Genomic DNA, 7,157 nt, shown 5'->3' on the forward strand with positions numbered 1-7,157 from the left:
TTTTTTTTTGAGATGGAGTCTCACTCTGTTGCCCAGGCTGGAGTGCAATGGTGTGATCTTGGCTCACTACAACCTCCGCCTCCTGGATTCATGCAGTTCTCCCGCCTCAGCCTCCTGGATTACAGGCTGGGTAGCTGTGATTACAGGCACGTGCCACCATGCCCAGCTAATGTTTTCGTATTTTTAGTAGAAGCAGGGTTTCACCATGTTGATCAGGCTGGTCTCGAACTCCTGACCTCATGATCCGCCTGCCTTGGCCTCCCAAAGTGCTGGGATTACAGGCGTGAGCCACCGTGCCCAGTCATAACATACTCTGTTATTTTACAGAAGGTGGTGATCAATTACTCTTTTCTTTTTTTTGTTTTTGAGATGAAGACTTGCTCTGTTGCCCAAACTGGAATGCAGTGGCCCAAGCTCGGCTCACTGCAACCTCCACCTCCTGGGTTCAAGCAATTTCCAACTAATTTTTTGTATTTTTAGTAGAGACAGGGTTTCACCGTGTTGGCCAGGCAGGTCTTGAACTCCTGACCTCAAGTGATCCACCCGCTTCAGCCTCCCAAAGTGCTAGGATTACAGGTGTGAGCCACCGTGCCCAGCCTCAATTACTCTTTAATTGCACTGAAGGATTTTATTAAATATCGAACACTCTCTGAAATGCTGGTTGCCAGACACTAGAATTATTATTTATTTTATTTTATTTATTTTTGAGACAGGGTCTCACTCTGTCATTCAGGCTGGAGTGTAGTGGCACAATCATGGTTCACCACAGCCTTGACCTCCCAGGCTCAGGTGATCCTCCCACCTCAGCCTTTTAAGAAGCTAGGACTACAGGTGCCCACCACCACACCTGGCTAATTTTTGTATTTTTTGTAGAGACCAGGTTTCACCATGTTGCCCACGCTGGTCTTGAACTACTGGGTTCAAGCGATCCACCTACCTTGGCATCCCCGAGTGCTGGGATTACAGGCATAAGCTACTGAGCCCAGTCCAGACACTGGAATTATTGACTGACTTTACAGGCTCTGGGCTGCTTTTAAAAATTGGAGTGGTAGGCTATAGTGTGGTTTAAATAGGATGATTTGGGTGTGGTTCTGTTGAACATCCAGATTTGAATGAATGATACACAAATGAGCTTATCATTCAATTATAATTAACCATAAAAGCAGAATTTAATCTGTGATAACTTAAGCTCATCTGTTATATTGGTAATTTATGTCAACCTGTAGTAACAATATTTACAGAAAGTTCTTGCCTTTAATTTAACACTTAGGTTATTATGGTAACTGGGCTTCTTTGAGATATCTAAAAATAAATCTGGATAGTTTGTTTCAGTGAGAGGAAGTTTTGAAAGTGAAAAGTGAAGGATACAATTTTATATCAAAGACAGCTGCAACTTCCATGACAAAAATTACTTTTCTTTTTATAGGAATGGAATTTGACTTAAAGGCTAACATTAAGTCTCCAGGACTCAAGCTAGGTTGTGGAATCTCATTAGACTCTTGTGTAATACAGGTTCCAAATTTGGTATGACCACAAATTGTTGCTATAGGAAACCAACTTTGACCATTTCCTAAGGAAGGAAGGAGCTTTTTTGTTTGTTTGTTTGTTTTTGAGACAGGGTCTCACGCTGTCGCCCAGCCTGTAGTACAGTGGTGAGATCATAGCTCACTGCAGCCTCAACCTCCCGGGCTCAAGTGATCCTCCCACCTCAGCTTCCGAGTAGCTGGGGCTACAGGTGCGGGGGGAAGCTTTTCTATTTTGAAGCTACCTGGAGAAGAGTGAAGAGTACATTACTTGTATGGGCCTGGGCTGCCAACCTCACTTGCTTTTTTTTCACTTTTCTCCTGAAGTTCTCCATGACTGGTACCCACTTTTGGTGGTTGCAAATACAGGAATCAAAGGAGAAAGAGCAGAAAAATTCAATGAGGAAATTGTTTGAGTAGGCTGTCAAATCAGCAGCAACTGTCTCAGTAAGCTAGGAAGCTCTCACAAGATCAGAAACTCAGAAACCTAAATTTTTCAACCTGGCTTTTTTTTTTTCTTGCTTTTGGTATTTCATTTGTTTACTGGAATAGCTTCTTTTGAAAATGACAGATGATCTCACTTTCGCTAAAGGGAGTGTTTTAAGATTGTCCATGGTTAGGCCAATGTTGAAAGGGAGAACTGTGGAGAAAGTCAAGAGATGTACTGGGTTTTCTTGTTTGTGTTCTATTATTATTTGCTAATTTCTTTTTCTTACTGAAATGAACCTCAGGCAAATCATCTAAGGTATAGAACCATAACACAAAACTGAGAACAGGTACAGCAGCACATACAATTGCTCTCACAAAAATGGGTACCCCAAGAAGATAATTTTACCAAAGTTGGTATCCTATAGCTCGCTAAAAATTGAAACCTAACAATGTAACCTTTAGGGTTGACTGATCTTTTCAGAACACATTCTTGAGAGGTCCAGCATAATCATCTAGTATCATTACAAATGCTGGTTAAAAATTAGTCTTTTACCAGCCTCAGCAACATGGCAAAACTCTGTCTCTACAAAAAATAGAAAAAATTAGCCAGGCATGCTGGTACGTGCTTGTAGTTCCAGCTACTTTGGGGACTGAGGTGGGAGGACTGCTTGAGCTCAGGAGGGTGAGGCTGCAGTGAGCTGTGTTCGTGCCACTGCACTCCAGCCTGGGCGGCAAAGTGAGACCCTGTCTCACAAAATAAATTTGTTTTTTAGCTGGCTGGCTAAAAAAGCTGGTGGTTCACTGCTGTAATCCCAGCTACTTGGGAGGCTGAGGCAGGAGGATCACTTGAGGCCAGGAGTTTGAGACCATCCTGGGAAATAATTAGACTCCTCATCTCAAAAAAAAAAAAAAGGTAAAAAATAATTATCTTGGAGAACTGCCATGCACCTGTAGACCCAGCTACTCAGGAGGCTGAGGCAGGAGGATTGCATTACCGCACCCTAGCCTGGATGACAGAGTGAGACCCTGTCTCTAAAAAAAATGAGTCTTTTGCGGTATGAAGATCTTTCTGTTATTTATTTTTTAGCCTTCTTCCCAACTACCCATGGTACAATTCTGCTATTTTAGGAAGCATGAATATGATTTTGCCATTAATGTATTCAGTATCAATTATCCACTCGCACATAGCTCTGTGTGGGTGAATTTCCGAGTTAAGAATTTCCTTAAGAAAATGAATTCTAAGGTTTTAAGTTTACTTTGATCGCTTTCCCATTCCAGCTGGCTACCTGCAGTGAAGTAAAGCTCAAAAGACCTGATGTCTCTTTGAACTTTTGGCTTGAGTCATGCCGATTAGGTTTAACCTTAACAAAAACAGAAGAAATAAACCCTGAAGTATACGTGTTCTTCCAAATTTATAGATCCTGGACCAGAAGCCTGAGTTGTTTTTTAAAAATTCATAAGGAGCACACTTTTCATTTTTTTACTGTTTGAAATCTGAGGCTGGCTGGGTGCAGTGGCTCACACCTGTAATCCCAACACTTTGGGAGGCCAAGGTGAGTGGATCACTTGAGGTCAGGAGTTCAAAACCAGCCTGGCCAACATGGTAAAACCCCATCCCTACTAAAAATACAAAACTTAGCCAGGTGTGGTGGCATGGGCCTGTAGTCTTGGCTACTTGGCAGATTGAGGCAGGAGAATCGCTTGAACCTGGGAGGCGGAGCTTGCAGTGACCAGAGATCATGCCACTGCATTCCAGCCTGGGTGACAGAGCAAGACTCTGTCTCAAAAAAAAAAGAAAAAGAAAAAAAAAGAAAAGAAAAAATCTAAGGCATTGCTTAGCCTAGGTCTACAACTGGGCAACAAAATGATGTACCATTAGATTCTTGGCAAAACGTTCTTAACTCTGCCCAACCTCCTCACCCAGCGTTTTTCTCTCCTTTGCCAGCTCCTGCTTTTCCCTCATCACTCCAAAGATACCCTCATTGGCTTCAGTATGATTTAGTGAGCTGGTCTGTCTCTTTTAATATCTTTGTTTTTTTTGAGATGGAGTCTCGCTGTGTCACCAGGCTGGAGTGCAGTGGCACGATCTCGGCTCATTGCAACCTCCGACTCCCAGGTTCAAGCGATTCTCTTGCCTCAGCCTTCCGAGTAGCTGGGATTACAGGCATACGCCACCATGCCCGGCTAATTTTTGTATTTCTAGGAGAGATGGGGTTTCACCATTTTGGCCATGATGGTCTCGATCTCCTGACCTCGTGATCTGCCTGCCTCGGCCTCCCACAGTGCTGGGATTACAGGCATGAGCCACCGAGCCTGGCCTGCATTCATTTATTTATTTATTTATTTATTTATTTTGAGACAGGGTCTTGCTCTGTTGCCCAGGCTAGAGTGCAGTGGTGCAATCTCAGCTCACTGCAGTCTGAACCTCCTGGGCTCAAGCAATCCTCCCACTTCAACCTTTCAAGTAGCTGAGACTACAGGCTCATGCCAACACCCCCAGCTAAGTTTTGTAGTTTTTTGTAGAGATGGGGTTTCACTGTGTTGCCCAGACTCATCTTGAACTTCTGGGCTGAAGTGATCCACCAGTCTTGGCCTCCTAAAGTGCTGGGATTACAGGTGCGAGCCACTGTGCCCAGCCTAATGTCTCATTTAATGAGCCTGTCTCTTAGCCTTATTTTCTTTCATCATAAAGGCTGTTTCTCAAAGTCCTGTTTGTGATTAACTAACCTTGGGAGTTGGGATAACAAAAGGTGAAGCAGGTTCCAGCAGCATGTGGGAAATTTCCTTTATGGGTGGTTTCTTTTTCTTTGGTGGAAAAAACAGAAATTATTAGATGGCATATGATGGCTCAAAATTAATCATGAACCAGGTTTTATATTCATCAACCTGACCCAACCAGAGTGTTCACTTTTTTTGTAGAGACACAGTCTTGTTATGTTGTCCAGGCTGGTTTTGAACTCCTGGCCTTAAGTGATCCTTTTGCCTCAGCCTCCCAAATTGCTGGGATCACAGGTGTGAGCCACTGCGCCTAGCCCAGAGTGTTCTGATTTATCAGACTTGCCTCTCTGTGGAGACAGTGGACAGTTCATCCTCACCTCTATCTGGGCCTAAAAGAAATTAAGCCAATGAGAGATAAACCCATCTTGGATAAAAACATTGTCAATACAGGCATATCCAAAAGAGTTGAAAGCAGGACCTGGAAGAGATATATACTCATGTTCATAGCAGCATTATTCACAGTAGCCAAAAGGTGGAAGTGACCCAAGTGTCCCTCAATGGATAAGTGGATATACAAAATGGGGGTGTGTGTGTATATATATATATAATATTCCATCTTAAATATAATGCAGATTTTAGCAAGCTGCAATATGGATAAAACTTCATGTCATTATGCTGAGGAAATAAGCCATTCTCAAAAATATTACTATAGTAGGATTCCACTTACACAAGGTATGAAGAGTGGTCAAAATCATAGAGACAGAAAGTAGAATGGCGGTTGCAGGAGTCTGGGGGAAGGGAGAATGGGGAATTCTTGTTAATGGCTGTGGAGTTTCAGATTTGCAAGATGAAAGCACTCTGAAGACTTGTTTCATAGCAATGTGAATTCACATAACACCACTGAACCGTACACTTACAAATGGTTAAGATGGGCTGGGCATGGTGGCTCACACCTGTAATCCTAGCACTTTGGGAGGTCGAGGTGGAAGGATTGCTTGAGCCCAGGAGTTCAAGACCAGCCTGAGCAACATAGTGAGACCCTGTCTCTACAAAAAATACAAAAATTACCTGGGCGTGGTGGCTTGTGCCTTTAGTCCCAGCTACTTGGGAGGCTGAAGTGGGAGAATTGCTTGAGTCTGGGTGATTGAGGCTGCAATGAGCTGTGATCGTACCACTTCACTCCAGCCTGGGCAATAGGGGGAGACCCTGTCTCTAAAAAGTAAATAATAAATTATGGGTGGCCAGGCATGGTGGCTCATGCCTGTAATTCCAGCACTTTGGGAGGCCAAGGTGGTTGGATCACTTGAGGTCAGGAGTTCAAGACCAGCCTGGCCAACATGGTGAAACCCCGTTTGGTGAAATCCCAGCTACTCAGGAGGCTGAGGTGGGAGAATTGCTTGAACCCGGGAGGCAGAGATTGCCGTGAGCCAAGATCATGCCACTGCACCCCAGCCTGGGTGACAGAGCAAGACCCTATCTCAGAGAAAAAGTAAATACATTTTTAAAAATGATGAAGATGACACATTTTATGTTGTGTGTATTTTACCACAATAAAAAAGAAGTCTGGAAAGAGGTGTTGGTGAGGGACAACTCCGATGAGGAGCTGGAGAGGCAAAGAGAGACAAGAATTGAGTCGTGGACACGGATGGGGTTTATTGTGGTTGGCGCCACTCCAATCTCCCCTTTAGGACTGAAGGACTTTTGCCCTAGCCTCTGGGAATGCTGCTGGCAGATGCCACAGTTGCCAGTCTCAGCTGTCAGCCCTTTCTGGAAATTGCCCTTGGCCGAAGAAAGGCATCGCACCCAGCACCACATTCAATCTCCCATGGCAGCCTGTATTCAAGGAAAGGCTGATGTAGAGATCATCAAAGCCTGCTCCTCTTGTGCCAGCAGAGATAGCTCTGATAGATGAGCACAGCTTCAAAGCTCCCTGTGGCATCAGCTGAAATCTAGTTGTGATACATCCCAACTTCTCTTTCTGTCCAATCCTACTTCCTTCACTTCCCCCACAGATGTTGATGCCGAGAATGCTCCCTAAAAAATGTCCTGTGTGTTAAGCTCTAGAGATGAGAGTCCGAATCATATCACCAGCTAAGACACTAAAGCCAGCAAAGGTAGTAGCTGAGGCTTGGGGAGGCATCTAGAATGGGTAGTGGAGGAAAGGGAGGATGAGTGTGAATTGTAAGCTTGAGACCGATCGCAGTGGCAAAGGCTGTGGTTCATCCCAGTAATCTTCTTTCTCTGAGTTCTTCCGTAGGAAGAGGGGCCCATAGCTGGGTGCTGTGGCTCATGCCTGTAATCCCAGCACTTAGGAGGCTGAGGCAGGTGGATCACTTGAGATCAGGAGTTCAAGACCAGCCTGGCCAACATGGTGAAACCTCACCTCTACTAAAAACACAAAAATTAGCCGGGCATGGTGGCGTACACCTATAGTCTCAGCTACTCAGGATGCTGAGGCAGGAGAATCGCTTGAACCCGGGAGGCAGA

General features: G+C 44.4%; 1 long non-coding RNA gene across 1 annotated transcript in view; it reads right to left on the bottom strand.

Moving 5' to 3' along the window:
- The window catches only part of LOC131380896 (uncharacterized), a 34,452-nt gene that overhangs the window by 1,092 nt on the left and 26,203 nt on the right, over positions 1 to 7,157 (bottom strand). Inside the window, exons 3-4 of the long non-coding RNA XR_009209172.1 lie at positions 5,398 to 5,458; positions 4,680 to 4,757 (exon numbers count right to left, since the gene is read on the bottom strand). This is a non-coding gene — a long non-coding RNA (uncharacterized LOC131380896). The remainder of the gene's footprint in view (positions 1 to 4,679; positions 4,758 to 5,397; positions 5,459 to 7,157) is intronic.

Source organism: Hylobates moloch, unplaced genomic scaffold, assembly GCF_009828535.3.
Source record: "Hylobates moloch isolate HMO894 unplaced genomic scaffold, HMol_V3 SCAFFOLD_12, whole genome shotgun sequence".
Lineage (NCBI taxonomy): Eukaryota > Metazoa > Chordata > Mammalia > Primates > Hylobatidae > Hylobates > Hylobates moloch.